Raw genomic sequence first — 22,492 nt, 5'->3', positions numbered from 1 at the left:
GAATATGCTTTGAGCAACCACTTTATTCTTTGACATATGATATATATCTAATATCTAAATTTAATAAAAGGTATTGTGACTTTTATTTTTTTTATTTATTTTTTTCTGTGTGTTATCAGACAATTATGGATTTAAGCTCCACCCCTGACCCCACCCCTAACCCCGCCCCCTTTAGCCTCCCCAAACAGTTGGGCCACCGACCGCCTATGAAGGTGTGGTAGCCGTGTTAGTCCACTCTTTAGGTTATCAATAGAAATCAATCAAACAAAATAAAACATGGAAAAGAAAATAAGATGATACCTTAGCTTAGCTGAGATTAGATGGCAGAGCCGGAGGTGGGAGGCGGGGCTGGTGGTTGGGAGGCGAGGATATTGCTGGGCAGACTTATACGGTCTGTCCCAGAGCCGGTGGTTGGGAGGCAGGGATAGTGCTGGGCAGACTTATACGGTCTGTGCCCTGAAAATGACATATACAAATCAAGGTAAGGTATACACAAAAAGTAGCACATATGAGTTTATCTTGTTGGGCAGACTGGATGGACCATGCAGGTCTTTTTCTGCCGTCATCTACTATGTTACTATCCAGCCTATAATCAAAAGTGATCGCCGGCCATCTTCCGACACAAATCGGGAGATGGCCGGCGATTTCATAAAAGCGGCCAAATCGGTATAATTGAAAGCGGCATTTTTGACAGCATCGCCGCTTTCCCGTCGCTTCACCTGCGAAAGTTCAAGGGGGTGTGTCGGTAGATTAGTGAAGGTGGGACATGGGCGGGCATGGGCGTGGCTACCAGATGGCCGGCTTTCGCCGATAATGGGAAAATAAAAGCGGCGTTAAGCAGTATTTTGCCGGCTTTACTTGGTCCTTTTATTTTCACGACCAAGCCTCAAAAAGGTGCCTCAACTGACCAGATGACCACTGGAGGGAATGGGGGATGACCTCCCCATACTCCCCCAGTGGTCACCAACCCCCTTTCATACTAAAAAAATAAAACTAAAAACCTTTTTTGCCAGCCTGTATGCCAGCCACAAATGCCGTACCCTCCTCCATGACAGCAGAATGTGTTGTATCCTCCGACAGCCTTTCCCTGGTTGCGATGGCTCTCCTTGGACCGCTTCTTTTCTCAATATACACCTCTTCCCTGGGCTCACTGATCTCATCACATGGTTTCCAGTACCATCTCTATGCCGATGACACCCAGCTCTACCTCTCCACTCCCGACATCACAGTCGAAACCCAGGCCAAAGTCTCGGCCTGCCTCTCAAATATCGCCGCCTGGATGTCCAACCGTCACCTGAAACTGAACATGGCAAAGACTGAGCTCCTTGTCTTCCCACCCAAACCCTCCTCTCCTCTTCCCCCACTCTCTGTCTCTGTTGACAACGCCCTCATCCTCCCCGTCTCGTCAGCCCGCAACCTCGGAGTCATTTTCGACTCCTCCCTCTCCTTCTCTACCCATATCCAGCAGACAGCTAAGACTTGTCGCTTCTTCCTCTATAATATCAGCAAAATCCGCCCATTCCTCTCTGAACAGACCACCCGAACCCTCGTCCACTCACTCGTTACCTCTCATCTTGATTATTGCAATCTTCTCCTTGCTGGTCTCCCGCTTAGCCACCTATCCCCCCTTCAATCTGTCCAAAATTCCACTGCACGTCTTATCTACCGCGTGAACCGATACTCTCATATCACCCCTCTCCTCAAGTCGCTTCACTGGCTCCCGATTCACTACCGTATTCAGTTCAAGCTTCTCCTATTGACCTTCAAATGCACTCAATCTGCAGCCCCCCATTACCTCTCTACCCTCCTCTCCCCCTATGTCCCCACCCGTAACCTCCGCTCTCAGGACAAATCACTCCTATCTGTACCCTTCTCCACCACCGCTAACTCCAGACTCCGTCCCTTCTGCCTCGCATCACCTTATGCCTGGAACAGACTCCCCGAGCCCATACGCCATGCGCCCTCCCTGCCCATCTTTAAGTCCTTACTCAAAACCCATCTCTTCTCCCTTGCTTTTGGCGCCTAACCACCTTCCCCATTCATGATACACTGACTACACTGACTACATAGTTTGTTACCTTTAGATTGTAAGCTCTCTTGAGCAGGGACTGTCCTTCCCCATGTTTTAACTTGTACAGCGCTGCGTAACCCTAGTAGCGCTATAGAAATGCTAAGTAGTAGTAGTAGTGGGTGAGTGTGACACCTTTTCTGTTAGGTGCCCTGTAGAGTCACATTAACAATGCATTGTGGTGAGTGTAGGGTACTGGGCTCTACTCCCATGGTGCTTTTCCCCACTGCTAACTGGGTCAGAATGTGCCCTGTTTTGTTTCCTGTTGTAGTCCATGCGGTAGTGGCCATTTTTGTAAGCCAGTTTTAGTTCCCTTTCCTGTGTTACCCACGTTAGAGAATGTAGTTCTTACCTTGAATGGTGCTGAAAGAGGGCATTGTACACCATTGTGCCAGCTCTGACCTACTGCTAATCTTAGTACCAGGGGACTCTTTGCCAGTGGGGCACAACCTCTGATCTGCAGTTAACTGTGAGTAAACATGGTTATTTCAAGAAAGGACTTTTTCAGAGAGATTAGTCTTCAGGTGTCAACTGGTGTGCCAAAGTTATACAGCAGCAATAAGTCCTAGAGGCTGTATGCAGGTCCCTGGAGCAATTTTAGTGGGTGCAGTACATTTGTGGTAGTGGGGTTGGGGGGTTCAGCTCCCAAAGTAAGGGAGCTATGCACGTGGGAGCTTTTCTGAAGTCCACTGCAGTGACCCCTAGGGTGGCTGGTTGGTGTCCTGGCATGTCAGGGGGGCCAGTGCACTAAAAATGCTGGCTCTTCCCATGGCCAAATGCCTTGAATTTGGACGGGGTTTGAGATGGCCAACATAACTTTCCATTATCGCTGAAAAACAAACTCGGCCATCACAAACCCGGCGAACTCCACGGCATTTGGCCGGGCTAAACAGTATTATCGAAAAAAAAGATGGCCGGCCATCTTTTTCAATAATACGGTTCCGCCAGCTGTAGCGCCGCCGCCAACATAGATCGCCGGCGATCTATTTGGCTGGCGACGTTCGATTATGCCCCTCCACGTTACTATTGAACATAACTTAATACATTTCTTGATTAGCTTTCGAAGGTTGCCCTTCTTCGTCAGATCGGAAATAAGCAAATGTGGTAGCAGATAGTATATATAAGTGAAACATCCAAGCATTACTTTGACAGTCTGACAGGGTGGGTAGGAGGTATGCGTGGGGACATCAAAGCATTTCATTGATATTCTAACAGGATGGGTATGGGTAGGTGAGAGGAGGATGATAAACAGAGAAATACAATTTTATGGTTTATAATGGGCTAGAAAACCCAGATCCTTGTTAAGTCCTGTCTGTTGGGTTTAAAAATATTCAATCATTCTGACTTCAAAGGTCTTATGTTCCTGTATTGTTTTAAAGTTACCTTTCAGGATTCTCACTATGAAATCACTGGTGCAGTGTCCTGGTCTTGTAAAATGCTGGCCCACTGGGGTGGGAACCTGACTGGCACCAGCTATCTTCATGTGATGTCTGTGCAGATTAAATCTTGTCTTAAGCATCTGGCCTGTTTCTCCAATATAGCATCCTTCCTTACATTTTTTACACTGAATGATATATACCACATTGGAAGATGAGCATGTGAAAGATTCCTTTATGTTGAATATTTTTCCTTTGTGAATGACTGTGGGGTCCTGGGAAATGTTTTGGCATAGCTTGCAGCTGGATATATTACAGGGAAATGTGCCCTTCTTTTCCTTTTCAGTCTGTGTTGGGAGTTTACTTCTGATTAGCTTGTGTTTTAAGTTGGGTGGCTGTTGGAAGGTCAGCACTGGTGGGGATGGGAATATCTCTTTCAGTAATTCATCTTCCTGGAGTAGAGGCTGTAGGTCTCTTATGATTTTCCTCAGTTTCTCCAGCTCTGGGTTGTATATCACTACAAGGAGGATTCTATCTGTGGCTTTTTTTCTTTGTACTGTAGCAGATTTTCCCTGGGTGTTTTGAGAGAGGAGGCAATATTCTTGGAGATTATTTTGGGGTTGTAGCCTTTCTGTTTGAAGGATGCAGTCAGGGTTTCAAGGTGTCTGTCTCTACCCCCTGGGTCAGAGCAGATACGGTGGTATCTTGTGGCTTGGCTGTAAATAATGGATCTTTTTGTATGTGAAGGATGGAAGCTGGAGTTGTGGAGGTAGCTGCATCTGTCTGTGGGTTTCTTGTATATAGATGTTTGTATACAACCATCACTGATTGAGACTGTGGTGTCCAAAAAATTGACTTTTCTGGGGAGTAGTCAATTTTGAATCTGATTGTAGGATGGTATGTATTGAAGGAATAGTAAAATTGTTTCAGAGTTTCTTCCCCTTCTGTCCAAATCATAAAAATGTCATCGATGTACCGGTAGTATTTTAGAGGTTTGGTCTGGCATGTATTCAGAAATTTCTCTTCCAGCTCAGCCATAAAAAGGTTGGCATATTGGGGTGCTGTCCTGGTGCTCATCGCAGTGCCCATTATTTGTAGATAGATATCATTGTTAAAGCGGAAGTAGTTGTGAGTTAAAATAAATTTGATTAATTTTGTAATAGTTTCTGGTGAGTATTGATGGTCCTGTGTGGATGTTTTTAGGAGTCTCCCACATGCAGCTATGACATCCGCATGTGGAATATTGCTGTATTGTGATTCTACATCCATTGTAACCAGAAGGGTGTTTGGTGGTAATTGCTTGATATTTTTCAATTTACTCAGAAAGTCTGTGGTGTCCTGTATGAAGCTGTTAGTTTTGTGTACGAGAGGTTTCAGAATTCCCTCTATGAATCCAGATATTTCCTCCGTGAGTGTGCCAATACCTGATATGATTGGTCTGCCAGGGTTTCCAGGTTTGTGGATTTTGGGTAGCATGTAGAATGAGCCCACAGAAGGCTGGTTTGGTATGAGTTTCTTCAGATGAGGCTGTGCTTGTGTAGGAAATGTTTTGATAAGTTTTTTTTAGCTGTTTTGTATAATCCTGTGTGGGGTCCTCAGTTAGTTTCCTGTAGTGGGTTGTCTAGCCCATTATAAACCATAAAATTGTATTTCTCTGTTTATCACCCTCCTCTCACCTACCCACATCCATTCTGTTAGAATATCAATGAAATGCTTTGATGTCCCCATGTGGGACTCTTTTTAAAGCTGTAACGTTAAATGATCCTTGTAACAAAGTGAGGCAAAAAGCATCAGAGCAACATTTAACGTTACAGCTTTAAAAAGAGACACACATATTTTCTTTATAATTGGACAGAATTAAAAATCAACACTCGGTGAGAAGACTCCTGACGCAGGCCTGCACGGCCGAAACACAGCTGTGTCGAGTCCCTTTCTCCCTGCTATCCTTTAATTAATAAAGTGTGTTAATTTTTTTATAAACAAGTGTTGTCTTTTTCATTTTTTAATTCTTTTATGTGTTTGTATTTTTAAAAACAAATTTGATCTTTTTTTAAATTTTGGATTATCTTTGTTTTTGTTAGTCATCTTCGCTGTTTTGATTTTTTGGTGTTTTTTGCGAAGACTGGTTTCTTCTATTTTTGGACTACTTGTGGTATTTGTCTGTGTCATGGGGCTTGGGGTGGATGGAAGAGTGGGAATTTACCTTGGGGTTGATGGAATAGGGATCTTGCTGAGAGTTAGTGGGAGAGAATAGGGAGGGCAGTGAAGGCTGAGGGATGGAGAGAGAGAGAGAGAGAACTCTAGAAGGCTCCCTCCCTATCCCAGCCCTACAGCATGGAGATCCAGGTCTCTGTCTCTCCCCTCCCTATGGCACCCATCCAACCAGCACTCTTTTCCTCCTACCCCCTCCCCCAAAGCACATTGATATCCACTTCTTGCTCCCTCCAGCTCCAACCCTCTCCTAAATTACATATGCATTCAGTGCTCTCTCCCACACTTTGCCCAAAGCACACAAACAACCACCTCTTGTTCCTTCCTGCTCCACCTCCTCCCCCTTGTTACAAATATACCCGGCAATCCCTCCCTCCCTTCCCCCACTCCATACAGTCACCCAGTTTCCATTCCCCTTCCCTATTCTGTTCTACTCTATTTCAATATTTCTACACCGCCTTTAATGTCATCCATACCCGTCTTGCAGCAACATAGGTACCCAACTGTCATCCCCCCCCCCCCCCCCCCCAGGCAGGGAAAGGAGAACAACTGCAGGTCAGGCAGCAGCCTCCTCTTCTGATACCCAGTGCCGAATTTAAAATGATAACTAAGCAGTTCAAATTTTTCCATTTTGCATCAGGCATCAAAAGAAGAGGCTGCTGCCTGATACACAGCCTCTCTCCTTTCTTTCTGCTTACCTCCACAGCGTGCCTGGGCCTGGTGGGAGAGTGAACAAAGAGATGTGCCTTCATGAGCATGCGCATGCATGTGTTAAAGCTTCCACAGTGGAGGAAGGGAGGCAGAATGGAGGGAAGACAGCTGAGCCTCTGCTATCTTTGCAACTCAAACGAAGTTGCTCGCTGCCGCGGTGGAAGGTATGAGGAGAGGTGAGGGGAAGAGAGCTATGCCACTGCTGTTTTTGCAGCTTGAACTGAGCTGCTTGCTGCCATGCTGGAAGGGTGGAGGAGGAGGAGCAAAGGGAAGAAAGCTGAGCTGCTGCTGTTTTTGTAACTCAAATGGAGCTGTTCCCTGCTTTGTGGTGGTCCGGCAAAACAAAGGCACCAGGTTTGATTTTTAAGTCGCATGGCGACCTGACGCCTGGAGTTTGTCAAGCCCTGCCTTAACCGCTGCTTGAGACTGAGAGAGAAGAAAACTTAGTACTTCAGCCTTTTACTTGTAACGAAGCAGCATGTAACGAGGTAAAAGTATTTAAAACTGGTTCAGATAATACTTTGTTACAAGTAAAAGTGCTCATGCTTGTCAAGTACTCGGTAACAAGTAAAAGTAATGACATGTTAGCTTAAGTATTGTAACGCATTACTTTTACATCATTACTATACAACACTGGTTACCAGTGACCTGGCCAGTGAACAACAGCAAGGTATGGATCAGAATGGATCAAGTTCAAGGATCAGAGATGACACTTCCACGAAGGGCCTAGGGAATTTGCAAAAGACAGCTGGAGTAACTTTGCAATGCCTCTGGGAAGCTCTGGCACACCTGAACTCTAACATCAAAAAAGTAATTTTGGGGATTAGAGAAGAAATTCTCTCTCTTTCAACTTCTGTGTCTGATCATCAATAGGAAATGGGTCAACATTTGGGAAATTGCCTCCTATCTCCAGGATTCATTATACAGGTATATCCTTTAGGATTAATGAGGAGTCTCTTAATGGTGGTTAAGGAAGGAACACCTCTGAGATATTGAATGTGACTAGATTTCTGGAGGATTCATTGGAAGAGATAAGTGAAAGGACCATATTAGTGGTGTTCTTTGTATTAAAACCTGACCGCAACACAGTTTTCTTAGGGCAGAAAATGTGTAGTACCTGATTTTTCAAGAACTGCCCAGCCAGACAGTGTAAATTCTTGGCTCTTAAGTCAAGAGTTAAGTCCTGTGGGGAGGTATTAATTTACTTTTCCTTGTTATTGTTATATTTAGTTTGGTGGGAAATGATCTTTTCCTAGATCCTAAGCAGCTCATCAAATTTGTGACATAGGGAAGAGTCCAGGATTTTCCTGTCTGATTCCGCAGGGGGTTTAACATGTACCAGTTGCTGTAGATTCTCTTGGAGTCTCTGATGAATTTGTTTGTTGTTTTCCTTTCTTTTGATTTTCTAAGCTTGGTCCCATGTATTATAGTGGCCAAAAGGTGTGCATTAGTTTCCTAGAGTTTTGTTTAGTATGCATGATTTTTCTTTTTTGTCCGTTCCAGAGGCTCTGGGGTCTCTCCTCCCTGTCAAGTTTTCAGGATACACACAATCCCCCTGATATTCAGCACTATTTAACCAGTCAACAACTGCTGCTGACCACTTAAATAGCATTCAGGGCTGTGCTTAGGGTCTCTGGTGCCCCCCTGCAGACTATCAGTTGGCGCCCCCCCCCCCCCACCCTGTGTGGCACAAGATGCAAAGGAAATAGGAGCTGAAAGATGGAGTGCATCTTTGTGGGATTGCTGAACAAATAGAGGGTTTACAACCACTTAGCTTTTCGTGCTTTCATGTTCACGAAATTAGTAATTAAATCTTTGATATCTAACTGGGCACATATATCATTCTCAATAGCAATCATGGCAAGGCTTACAAGCCTTTCTTGCGAAATACTTGATCGCAAATAATCCTATATAATAATTCTCACCTCCAACAGGATGTGCCTGGGACCGTGCCTCCCTCAGAGGTGGTCTGCTAGGCAGGCACGTACTGACGTCAGTGACATCATGCTCTCCTCTGGGTGTACAAGCTCAGAAAAAAAAACAAAAATTTTGAACCACTTACAGATTTTAACAATTACACTATTTAGTTTTTATTTCTCCCCAGTCTCACTTGCACACCTCCCTCCAAACCTGGCTGTTCTCTTTAATTTGAATGTTGTTCAAGCTCACCCTGAATGAGGAGTTCTTCCCACACTAAAGACATATATAGCACTGGTTGTATCCTTTCAAACAACTTCAGCAGAGCCTGCCTGCCTCAGTGAGCACTGCGGTTGAAGAGGGGATGGCAGGGGAGAGAGGAGAATCACAGCTTCAGGTAAAACGTTTTGCAAGTGAGCTGACCTCAGGAAAAAGGTGCCTGTAGGCGCCTGCCAGAGGTCGGCGCCCCCCTGCGGTGCTTACCCCGCTTACAGTGTTGGCACCACCCTGATAGCATTTAATCAGCTAACCATGAATATTCAGTGGGAGATAGCCAAGTTTTTTCCTTCTGAATATTTGTAGATAGAGGCTAACTGGCTATATTGCAACTATATTCTTGATATTCAGTGCTGGATTTAGCGATTAAATAGGAGTGCATAAATAGCAGTCCTATCTTTATCCACAAGGAACTTATTCTGAGTAGAATAATAGGTGCAATGTCATTAGATAGATGTACCGGTATGAAACAATGCATGGTGAGGCCAATTTACAATGAGATCTCTACTGGTAAAGAAAAAAAAAGGGTCTCTTGTCAATATTAATCAGATCTGCCCCTGTTGATACTTACCTTTTTGAGATTGGAGGCTTTCTTGTTAAAGTACTTGGCCAGCCTTCCCTAGGCCCTGCCTATCCTTTCATTGTCCCTCCTCCTGGCCAGACACTGTGAACAGCCTGCTTTCATGGTCTAGCATGAGCCTGGCCAGGAGAAGGGTGTCAGCACCACTGAAAATTGGCTTTCTCTTATAGGCCGCCGTTTTGGGAATGTCCCTATGCCTGCCATGTAAGCACTCATGGCACACTAAAAGTAAAGGTGGTACTTTATAAGTTGTTTGGTAACATGCTAAGCTTGGCAAACTTAGGTTTATTTGCATTCTTAAGAGAAATACAAGTTTAAGCATTATTTACTTGTAGATAATACACTAGAAATTGATCAATCTGTGGGCGATTGCATATGGTCTATGTTCTATGCAATTCTAAATTAAGATTCTTTATGTTACTCTTCTGTGCTATTTCATTCAGATCTTTATTGAAATGTTTTCCCCTTTGCTGATGTAAAGTCATTTGATGTGCAACAGATCATTAGGGTTTGTGCTTGGCAACAATTTTAATTTGGTGTGTCGTGGAACGCACAGGGCTGGCAGCAGGCGTACCACAACCCTTTTAGGTGTAGATTTTCATCCAAAACTATATGATCAGTAGCAGCTGCAAGTTGGTGCTGTTGAAAGCACAGAGCCCCCTGTAGGCTCAATGACATGCCAAATTAAAATCCTTCAAAAACTAAGCACTGTCCGCCCTGTGTGTGCTGTTTCCAGTGGAATGATGTGAGTAGCTCAGTAGCCAAAATAGAAATAGGTCTTTTCCCTGAAAGACTAGCACTAGGTAAAGGGGTAGGTTTACAAGGATGTATCTAGTTTGTCATCCAAAATGAATGAAATAATCTATTTCCGTACAATTATTTCTACCGATTACTTTTAAAAATAAATATCCCCAAAACAATGGTTTAAGATCAACATTACATAATTTTTATGTTTAAAAAAATGTAGCAAATAAACCCAATTCAGTTTTTCGTATTTTTTTGGAATGAAAAGCTCATTTTTTAGCCAGGTTGTTAATTACAATTGACTTTTAATCCAACAGTAGATGGGACTCAAGGAAAGCAACCATTTCTCAAATAATTAATCCAAAGAACGAGCACATGAAGACTGGACAGATGGAATATAATGTGAACAGAGAAATTTTCCATCATCCCGCTTTAATTAGTGTTATAGGATGTCTTTCTCTTCAGGTATAAGTAGATATGACAAAGATGTGTTTCCCATATTCAATAGGGTAATTACACTGCCACATGCTCAACCCAATATACATACAGGGCTGATTAAAAATGTGAATCTGCAGAAACAATGATTGATGAGCTTTTAATGCGCATGGGTATTAGAAAATGCTGCAAGGGGAGAGATGATGAATGGATCATGTTAGTTTTGAGCCAAAAAGAGAAGAATAAAATTAAAGTAGTTGAGCACAAAGATTATTTTCAGGATGCATTCTGACAATGCAGTCTATCATTCCACATAACAATGCGATGGTGCAGGCTTAGCATATATTGGAGCCTGGAATTGTTCTAAATGCCTATTTTCTATGCACCAAACATCCAGTGCACACAAGTTTTTCAAGGTACCTGATAAAAGAATAAGTCACATTTTGCCGTGAATAATAAATCCTTCAAATACATCATAAAATACAATAAATAAATCAAGAAGTAGATCTTTGAAATGGGTTTTCATTCAGTTAACAAAACTAAGTCTATTTTTTTATTTTAAGCAGAATAAGGGGCTCTTTTACTAAGCTGTGGCAAACGTTGATAGCTACTGTGCTTTAAAACCAGCCGGTGCAGTAGAAAATCTGTGCCAGCTCCTTCAAGTGTATAGGGTAAGGTTGTGGGTGTGACAGGGGTGGAATGGTGAAGTGGCCAGCTATGACAGCCTGCATACAGATTAGTGCATTATACTAGTTGTCATGATTGCCAGTAATACAGAAACCCTTAATGCCATCTCAAGAGATGCCAGAGATCATTCTTCCATATAAGGAGAAATTCTCATGTGGAAGGATGGCCCCTAGTGTTGGTACCATAAGACTACTGAAGAGGTTGTCAGTGCAGTGAACCTACTGCAGTCCCTTATCCTGCCCTGGGGCACTAGACTACAAAGGAGACCGGGTATGTTTTTGGGGAAGGGGGAGTTAGGGGTGGGGGAAGGGTTAGGATCTATGCCAGAGGCAGGGTTTTGCTCGGTAGGTGGGGTAATGTGCCTTGGGGGGATCAGACTGGGGGCTATGTGCCAAGGGGAAGGATTGTACAGGGAAACAAATGGTGAAACGTTTTCTTCACTCGATGTGTAATTAAACTCTGGAATTCATTGCCAGAGAATGTGGTAAATGGCGGTGAGCTTAGCAGGGTTTAAAAAAGATCTGGATTGCTTCCTAAAGGAAAAGTCCATTATTAAATTGACTTGGGGAAAATCCACTGCTTATTTCTTGGATAAGCAGCATAAAATGTATTAAACTTTTTCGGGATCTTGCCAGGTATTTGTGACTGGATTGGCCACTGTTGGAAACAGGATGCTGGGCCTGATGGACCTTTGGTCTGTCCCAGTGTGGCAATACTTAAGTACTTATGAACATATGCATTGTGGGGGAGGAGGGATCAGACTGAGAGAGATAAATGTGCTATGAGGGTGGATTGAACTAGGGGAAAGATGTCAGGGTGGAGTGTGCTGACATGGCAGTTCTTTTCTTTTATGTACACTGGGCTAACACTTGTTTATATGCATTGGCAGATAACATGGGTGCTCCTGCACTATCTGCCAATATATGTAACTCGGTGCCCATGTGGTAAATGTCTGCTCTGTACACTAGCTTCAAGACAGACGCTGGGTACATCCTCTGCATTTATTTTATTTATTTATTTATTTATTCACTTACTACCTTTTTGAAGGAATTCACTCAAGGCGGCGTACAACAAGAATAAATCAAACATAAGCATTAGACAATTACAGCACTAAAAAATATTCAAACAACAATACACATTATGGCATAGTATGAACATTACAATGCCAACACAATACTCAATCAAACATATAAATAGACAGCATGGGGTGTAAGCAATGATGGAACACATAAATAGATAAGATAGAGTAACAGGAGTAAGAAAATAAGGAACTAGTTTAATGAAAGTTGCTTGAACATTATCTTAGCTGGGGCCGGAGTGGATAAACATGTCCTGCTAAAGTATGTGCAGCCGGTGTCATTTACTTCTTCTGTTAAAGGCCTGGTTGAAGAGACAGACTTTCACCTGCTTCCTGAAGTAGAGATTGTCTTGTGTTAAGTGAAGCCTTTCAGGGAGTACATTCCAGAGCATGGGGGCTACTCCAGAGAAGGCTCGCTTTATTGCATGGGTTGCACTTACATACCTCTATTTTGTAGTCAAGATGTCAAGATGCAGTCAGTGTGTGCATGAGTCTCACTTGTGGTAGCTTAACATTGGACTCTGTTGCTTTTTGCTGTAACTAGAGTTTCTGTCACCAAATATATCTATCTATCTATCTATCTATCTATCTATCTATCTATCTATCTATCTATCTATCTATCTATCTATCTATCTATCTATCTATCTATCTATAGTGACAAGGCTAGCATCCAGGGCCCTGTAGAGAGGCAGCTAATCCCCGAACTACGATTCCCAGAAGCCCTTGCAAGAAGGAGAGAGGAGGGTAGCTTCAAAAGGGTGGAACGGATTTCCAACCCCAGTAGGAGGAGCAATGGCTCAGTGCTAGGTGAGCCAGTTACTCCCTTCCCTACTAGAGGGAGAAGGGGAGGTGAAGCTCAGTTCCATGGCTGCATTGCCAGTATATAATTCCCCCCAGCTATGAGAGAAAGGGGAGATTTCCTGGTGGCTCCCGGCCACCAGGGGGGGAGAGGAGACTGATCAAGAGAGAGAATCCATGGAGTAGGTGGAGGATGGAAAGGGCCTGCCACTGGAGCCTCCCTGGGAGGGGTTGGGGAGAGTTAGCTACCATGGAGGGTGAGAAGGAAAATGCAGGACTGTCCAGCACATGAAGGCAGTGTGAGAGGCCACAGAGGTTGTGGTGCTGTCAGGTAGGAGGAAAACTGCTGGTCCTGCTCAATACAGGGTCCTCCTGGGTGCCATGAAGAGGACAGGTGAATTGATTTCCTGTGAAGAGACTATTTGTGAAAGTGTTGGAACTATTGGGATGTATAGAAAAGCAGGCTGAACTTGGACTGAGCCCTTCAGAGGGAGAGGGGAAGGTAGTGCCAAGGAAGTGGGCCTAAACTGTTAAGGAACTGAATGTTTGCTGGAGTTTTGAACCCGGTCTGAACCATTTTTGTGAACTGCATGGTGATGATGGGAGTGGAACTGAATTGAGAATAAAATATTTTGGCCCTAAGTCCAAATGGCAGTCTTGTTCTTTACCGGCCACCTGCGAGCCTAACCGGGCTGCCGGCTCATGGGGCACTGACATATAAAGTTATATATATATAGGGGGTGGGGAGCTGCTATTGTGTTTACTCTTTCCGTTGCTGTATCTCCGCTGCCCCTCTACCTCTGGAACTCACTTTCCTCCACTTTAATTACCATCTTCTCCTTTCAGAAAATTAGCATATTGCACTGGAGAGCAATAGTTCCTTTCACCTGTGAGTCACAGAAAGTAGCTAACATGGAAGCATCCTGCTCATGGTGATGGGTTTCAAACTTTTTGCAATTTTTCCTAAATAGGAGGAGGTAACGGAATCCATGTTTTTTCTGTTCAGTAGCTGGGCCTGATGGAGCGGCCATTTTTGTTTAGTTTGTCTTGTCATGCAATGCTTGACTGGTGCGGAGGTAATGAAGAGAGGCCAGATTTTGAAGGATTTCTTTACAGATGAAGACAGGCGGTAATATATTTTTCTCCTCACTAGGTCTACACACGGACCACTGAACCCTGAGGCAGATTTCCGAAACGGCGGCCATCGTAGGTTGTGGCTGTGGTGTGAAGCAGACCCGCACAAGCAAGACAGTAACAAAAGTTAAGTAACTCTATCAATTAAATTTATGTTAATAGACAAGCTATAGAAAAGAAGTTTTTTGGCCAATGATGATGAAGTCCAGTCCCCGAAGCCACGTTTAGACTGGGGGCTTCTCGAGGCCTTTTTCCTCAATAAATAACATAGTTGTCTTTTTTCATCAGAAGCAGGCGATGCTGTTGTTTGTTATCTCTTTAATTTCTATATTTTCAGTAGCTGTATAGGAACATGTTGGGGACAACCCTAAAAGATAACACACAGGTTGTATATTCACCCCACATTAATTTTTGTATCTAACGCATGGCAAGTACAAAAAATCTACCACACTTTAATAAAAGAGCTCCTAAGTTTTAGATTTTTGCAAGACTATTTTTCTGCAGAGGATCTCTGAATTTCTTTTTAACTTACATCACTAAGAAGTCAACTTCTCTTCTTCAGTTGCTCAGAATAAATCAATTCAGTCTTATTAAGGTCGATACAGTCACATCTTTAAAACACAGGCCACAGTCTTTCAGTGTTGGTATGCAGAAATTGGCTTCCATGTTCTTCCTGCAAAAACCTACTGCATTTCTTCATAATGATCAAGGTAGTTTGAAGTAGAGGAACGGCCATATCTTGCATACCTGATTAGACCAAGTTAAGAGAACATAACCTACATATTTTTCAAACTCATATCTTCAAAGAGTTCTTCTTCACTATTGCTCTACAAAAATCAATTAAGTCTCTAGAAAGATCCATCAGCTACATATTTCAAGTCAATTTCTCTTTTGATGATGCCACATTGAACTCAACTTCTAGTAACATAGTAAAAACATAATAAATGACTGCAGGTAAAGACCTGAATGGTCCATCCAGTCTGTCCAACAAGATAAACTCATCTCACTATATAAAACGCACCTCCAACGTTCTAATGAAGCCTCACTTTCCCAACGTTCTAAAGTGAGGTGGCTAAGACCACTTTTTTGCTCCATGAGTATCTGCCCCGCCCACGCATCAAATGTTATGACGTCGGGGGGCGGAGCAATCACACTCACCCAATCGCATTGGAGGTGCGTTTTGGAAGGTAGGAGGCGTTTTGGAAGGTAGGAGGCGCAGTATCCGCACTTCGCAATGCCCCCCCCAGGTCGCCACACACCTCACCCCTACACCCACCCCAGGTAGCCACCAATATCACCCTGCATCACCACCCCAAGCAAACAGTGACCCAGGCACTCCCGCTGCCACTCACAAAAATAGCCCCCAGTCAGGGAAACAGACTCACACCCAGCCTTCCACAATGCCGCTACCCCCCCCAGGTCACTCGCTCGCTCGCTCACCCACCCAGGTCACCACTCTGCCCATGAGTTCGCTGCTCCAGCCCCCCCCCCCCCGGTCTAACAATGGCCCAGGCCCCCTGCATTGAAGGACCACTGCCTCTAAAATACCTGTCCAACTTCTGCACGCAGCAGTCCACCACATCGCTTCTCTTCGGGTCTTCTTCCCTCCCTGTGTCCCGCCCTTGCGCAAGTTATGTCACACAAGGGCGAGACACAAGGAGGGAAGAAGACACACACGAAAGGAAGCGAACTGCTGGGCTGGCCTGCTGCGTTCAGCACTTTGAAACAGCGGTAAGACGGGGGGGGGGGGGGAATGGTGATCTGCGATCTCGGGGGCAGGGGCGACCGGAGACCTCAGGGGGAGGAGCATGAATGCATGGATGGGAACAGAAAGCGAGTGATGGTGGACATGGGGTTGGTGGGGAGAGATGCTGGATGGGAGGGCAATGTAGGAGAAAGGGAGAGAAGTCAGGGAGGACTCTGGAACTGGGAGGGAGAGAGGACCCTGGAACTGCGAGGGAGGGGGGGGGAACCCTGAAACAGGGAGGAAGGGAGAGAGGGAGGGAGCATCATGAAACTCTGAGGGAGGGAGTGAGGGACCTGAAACTGGGAGGTAGGGAGCGAGGGACCAAACATGGAACTGGGAGGTAGGGACCAAACCTGGAACTGGGAGGTAGGGATGACCCTGGAAGAGGAGGGAAGGGGGGAGTGACAACGACCCTGGAACTCGGACGGATGGACGACCCTGGAACTGGGAGGGAGTGAGGGGAGGGGAGGGGAGGGGGGGACCTGCCGGCACACACTCTCATTCTCACACACACACACTCTCTCTATCACACACACACTCGCACCCAGTCTCACTCTCTCTCTGTCACATACACACACTCGCATATTCACTCTCTCTCTGTCTCACACACACACACACACACACACTCGCATATTCACTCTCTCTCTCTCATACAGTCACTCTCACACACACTCTTTCAGTCATACACACTCTGAGGAAACACCTTGCTAGCGCCCGTTTCATTAGTTTCAGAAACGAGCCTTTTTTCCTAGTTTTACATAATATGTGATACTTTATATGTATACCCGAGTTTGATTTGTCCCTGCCTTATTCAGGGCACAGACCATAAAAGTCTGCCTAGCACTGTTCCTTTACTAAAAATTCTGAAGCTAACGTTGAAGCCCCTTAAAATTTACATTCCAGCCCACCCGTATAATTTTTATTGCAGTCTACCTGGTTTGCTGAAGCTGAAGTGTTCAGTTGGCCCTGGTCTTTCTGATATAAGCAGTGTGCTTTACAGACTTGTTGGCAACAAATGTCATATTTCCATAGACATAACACAACAAATTCCATAAAAGGACAGTTTTCAATAGCCTAACCTAAACGTTTCTATGATTTCCCCCAGTACACCTGGGTTAAAAGGGGGGGGGGGGGGGGGGTAAGATGGAATTGGGAAATAGCGCATGATATATACATTGTATTTTCAAATGTACAAGTGCTATTTCAGTTCAGATCTAGCCCACACAAAAGCAAAATTTGTGGTCTAGTTGCACCCAGGTCAACTTTCAAAAGGGAAACAGGTCTTTCCTTTAAAAGTTTGTACATAATAATGGGTGCAAAATACCTGCAAACTTTGTACCTGGGCAGGCACTTTTGAAAAGTGCCCCCTAAGGGACATTTTAATAACTAGGTGAATCCAATTAGGTGACCAGAAGATGTACAGTAGGAAATTATTCTATCATGGATAGTAAGGCCTAGGTTCCATTACAGAATACAGTAAAGTCTTGATTATCCAACATAAACAGGACAGAACCATTGTCGGATACATTTATTTATTAGGATGAAAAGTGGGATAATATGGAAAACAATGGTAACCCCTCAATCAATGCAGAAACAAAGGCAGTAAAAATAGGGTCCCGGCTCACAATGGTGCTGTTTTGCGGTAAAAGTAGGGTCCAGGGTTCGGAATACAGAAAGAGAAATTGTGTGACATCACCAGGGGTCTGTCGGATATGCTGGATGGTCAGATCAGTGAAGGCTGCAAAATCGAGACTGTACTGTTCTAGCATAATCGGCTATCAACATGCCTAAAATTTAGGCATGCACACTCATGCCAGCCATAGCGCTACCAGGTTGCGCAGCGCTGTACAATTAACAAAGGACAGTCCCTGCTCAAAGGAGCTTACAATCTAAAGGACAAAAAGTGCAGTCAATCAAGATTGAGGCAGTCTAGATTTCCTGGATAGGGGTACAATGGTTAGGTGCTGAAAGCGACATTGAAGAGGTGTGCTTTGAGCAAGGATTTGAAGATGCGTAGGGAGGGGGTTTGGCGTATGGGCTCAGGGAGTTTATTCCAAGCATAGGGTGAGGTGAGGCAGAAAGGGCGGAGCCTGGAGTTGGCGGTGGTGGAGAAGGGTACTGAGAGGAGGGATTTGTCCTGTGAGCGGAGGTTACGGGTAGGAGTGTAAGGGGAGATTACTACTACTACTACTACTACTACTATTTAGCATTTCTATAGCGCTACAAGGCATACGCAGTGCTGCACAAACATAGAAGAAAGACAGTCCCTGCTCAAAGAGCTTACAATCTAATAGACAAAAAATAAATAAAGTAGCAAATCAAATCAATTAATGTGAACGGGAAGGAAGAGAGGAGGGTAGGTGGAGGCGAGTGGTTACAAGTGGTTAGGAGTCAAAAGCAATGTTAAAGAGGTGGGCTTTCAGTCTAGATTTAAAGGTGGCCAAGGATGGGGCAAGATGTATGGGCTCAGGAAGTTTATTCCAGGCGTAGGGTGCAGCGAGACAGAAGGCGCGAAGTCTGGAGTTGGCAGTAGTGGAGAAGGGAACAGATAAGAAGGATTTATCCATGGAGCGGAGTGCACGGCAAGGGGTGTAGGGAAGGACGAGTGTGGAGAGATACTGGGGAGCAGCAGAGTGAGTACATTTATAGGTTAGTAGAAGAAGTTTGAACAGGATGCGAAAACGGATAGGGAGCCAGTGAAGGGTCTTGAGGAGAGGGGTAGTATGAGTAAAGCGACCCTGGCGGAAGATGAGACGGGCAGCAGAGTTTTGAACCAACTGGAGAGGGGAGAGGTGACTAAGTGGGAGGCCAGCAAAAAGCAGATTGCAGTAGTCTAAACGAGAGGTGACAAGGGTGTGGATGAGGGTTTTGGTAGAGTGCTCGGAAAAAAAGGGGCGGATTTTACGGATGTTGTAAAGAAAGAAACGACAGGTCTTGGCAATCTGCTGGATATGAGCAGAGAAGGAGAGAGAAGAGTCAAAGATGACCCCAAGGTTTCGAGCTGAGGAGACAGGAAGAATGAGAGAGGCATCAACAGAAATAGAAAACGGGGGGAGCGGGGAGGTGGGTTTGGGGGGGAAAATGAGAAGCTCGGTTTTGGTCATATTTAATTTCAGGTGGCGTTGAGACATCCAGACAGCAATGTCAGACAAGCACGCTGAAACTTTGGTTTGGATGCAAGGTGAGATATCAGGGGTAGAAAGGTAGATTTGGGAGTCATCAGCATAGAGATGGTAGGAAAAGCCATGGGATGAGATTAATGAACCAAGGGAGGAAGTGTAGATAGAAAAGAGGAGGGGACCAAGAACAGAACCCTGAGGTATGCCGACAGGCAGAGGAATAGAAGTAGAAGAGGATCCACCAGAGTGAACACTAAAGGTGCGGAGGGAGAGGTAGGAAGAGAACCAGGAAAGGACAGAGCCCTGGAATCCAAGTGAGGACAGGGTATTGAGAAGTATGCTGTGATCGACAGTGTCAAAAGCAGCGGAAAGATCAAGAAGAATGAGGATGGAATATTGACCTCTGGATTTAGCCAGTATTAGGTCATTGGAGACTTTAGTAAGCGCAGTTTCGGTTGAGTGGAGAGGGCGAAAACCAGATTGTAGTGGGTCAAGAATAGCATGTGAGGAGAGAAAATCAAGGCAGCGGCGGTGAACAGCACGCTCAAGTAATTTGGAGAGAAAAGGAAGGAGGGAGATGGGTCGGTAATTAGAGGGACAAGTAGGGTCGAGTGAAGGCTTCTTAAGGAGAGGTGTGACCACAGCATGTTTAAAGGCATAAGGGACAGTCGCAGTGGAAAGTGAGAGGTTGAGAATGTGACAGATAAAAGGAATAAGAGCAGGAGAGATGGCATTAAGAAGGTGGGTGGGAATGGGATCAGAGGAACAGGTGGTACATTTTGAGGAAGAAAGGAGAAGTGTAGTTTCCTCAATAGTAACTTCAGGAAAGGAGGAAAGGGAATGAGAGAGAGGGGAGGGAGAGAGAGGGGAACGGACTAGTGGAGGGAGAGGTGGTGAGGTAGAGAAATCAAGGTTTATCTTTTCAACCTTGTTGTGAAAGAATTCAGCAAGGGTCTAAGGAGATAATGAAGGGGGAGTTGGGGGAGGGGGCACCTTGAGGAGAGAGTTCAATGTGGTGAAGAGAAGTCGAGGATTAGAGCCAAGAGAGTTGGTCAGTTGGATATAATAATCCTGTTTGGCACGTGAAAGAGCAGATTGGAAGGAGGTCAGCATGAACTTAAAGTGTAAGAAATCAGCAAGGGCCCGAGATTTCCGCCAGAGGCGTTCGGCGGAGCGGGTACAGGAACGTAGGTAGCGGATATTAGAAGTCAGCCACGGTTGGGGTTTTGTACGCCTTACAGGGCGGGTCGTCAAAGGTGCAAGAGTGTCTAAGGCAGAGGATAGAGTATTGTTGTAAGAAGAAACAGCCTCGTTGACAGATGTGGATGGTGCCACAGTAGAGAGGAGGTTTGAAACATGGGAGGATAGAGATGAAGGGTCAATATCGTGAAGATTCCTAGATAAATTAGATAAGATAGGACGGGACTGGGAGGGAGGAGATTTAAGTGTGAAAGTTATAAGATGGTGATCAGAGGAGAAAAGATCAGAGACAAGGAAACTAGAGGGTGAACAGTTGGAGGAGAAGATGAGATCAAGACAGTGACCATTTTGATGAGTGGGGGAGGTGGAGCATAGTTGGAGATTAAAGGAGGACGTTAAAGCGAGTAACTTGGAAATATAAGAGTTGGAAGGATCATTAGCAGGAATATTAAAGTCACCAAGGATGAGAGAGGGGGAGGAAGGATCATGGAAGAAGGCAAGCCAGGCGTCAAAGTCACTGAGAAAGGATGAAAGGGATGAGGGATGAGGGTAGAGAGGTAGTGAGGGGCTGCAGATTGAGTGCATTTGTAGGTTAGTAGGAGAAGCTTGAACTGTATGGTGTACCTGATCGGAAGCCAGTGAAGTGACTTGAGGAGAGGGGTGATATGAGCATATCGGTCTAGGCGGAAGATAAGACGCGCAGCAGAGTTCTGAACGGATTGAAGGGGGGATAGAGGTTAAATGGGAGGCCAGTGAGGATTAGATTGCAGTAGTCAAGGTGAGAGGTAATGAGAGAGTGGATGAGAGTTCGGGTGGTGTGCTGAGAGAGAAAAGGGCGAATTTTGCTGATGTTATAGAGAAAGAAGCGACAGGTCTTGGCTGTCTGCTGGATATGGGCAGAGAAGGAGAGGGAGGAGTCGAAGATGACTCCGAGGTTGCGAGCAGATGAGACGGGGAGGATTAGGTGTTTTCGACTGAAATAGAGAGTGGAGGGAGAGGAGAAGTGGGTTTGGGTGGAAAGACAATGAGCTCAGTCTTGGCCATGTTCAGTTTCAGGTGGCGGTTGGACATCCAGCAGGCCGATACTTTGGCCTGGGTTTCCGCAGTGATGTCTGGTGTGGAGAGATAAAGCTGGGTGTTGTCAACATAAAGATGATATTGGAAACCATGAGATGAGATCAGCGAGCCCAGGGAAGAGGTGTAGATTGAAAAAAGAAGGGGTCCAAGGACAGATCCCTGAGGAACTCCAACAGAGAGCGGGATGGGGGTGGAGGAAGATCCATGAGAATGTACTCTGAAGGTACGGTGGGAGAGATAAGAGGAGAACCAGGAGAATACAGAGCCCTGGAACCCAAATGAGGATAGTGTAGCAAGAAGTAAATTATGATTGACAGTGTCAAAAGCGGCGGATAGGTCGAGCAGTTCAGCGCACCTGTAAAAAAATGCCTTTTAAAAATTTTTGCAGAAAATGGATGTGTGGCAAAATGAGAATTGCCACGCATCCATTTAGGGTCTGAGATCTTACCGCCAGCCATTGACCTAGCGGTAAGGTCTCACACGGTAACCGTAGGATAATGATCTATGCATGTAAAATGCCGATTATTGCCCGCGTACTAGAAAATAAAAATATTTTCCGGCGCACGTAGCAGGCGCGTCTCAAAAATGAAATTACTGCAAGGGCCATGCAGTAGCCAGGCGGTAATTTGAAATTGACATGCGTTGGGCTCGCGTAGGCACCTACACGGCTTAGTAAAAGGGCCCCTTAAAGAGATACTAAAAAGTGGCCCGAACGCACAGGAAACCCACATGCAAAAACTACTGCCGGTCACTTTTAAAGTGTACCTTAGTGTTTAGCTATACTGATTTGCCAAAATAATATTTATTTGTATTAATTAGAATGAAGCATGCATGCTAAACTTTAAGAGTAGGTACCATGCAGGTCAATAAGCTCCAAGATTATTGAAGTGGCAATTTGTTCTAGCTGAACTCAGCAGGAAATTATATTAACAGGTTGCATACATGAGAAACAGTTTCTTAATTGTGAAGAAAAAAATATTGCTTTTAAGAGTTTATCAAGAGTTATTGCATTATTAAAATAATATATATTCAGAAATGACTAACATGCTACCTCATTATGTGGAAATTATTTTCATATAATGGGATTTTTTTAGTGAATATATTAGCAGTCTGTTCATGGTACAAGAGTTTAAAGCTTAATTTATAAACATTCATGTTGGTAATTGCAATTGCTATGTTTGTTGTTATAACTCCCACAATCATAAGATGTTTGAAAGGTTGTCATTAAAATTGTTTCGCACAATGTTTCTTTTAATTAAGTTTACAAAGGTAATTAACATCCCAAATCACTGGTCTTACAGGAAAAAATGGCTCACATTTAATGTGTTACCATT

This window comes from Microcaecilia unicolor, chromosome 2, assembly GCF_901765095.1.
Source record: "Microcaecilia unicolor chromosome 2, aMicUni1.1, whole genome shotgun sequence".
Classification (NCBI taxonomy): Eukaryota; Metazoa; Chordata; class Amphibia; order Gymnophiona; family Siphonopidae; genus Microcaecilia; species Microcaecilia unicolor.
This window is presented reverse-complemented; position numbering follows the sequence as displayed.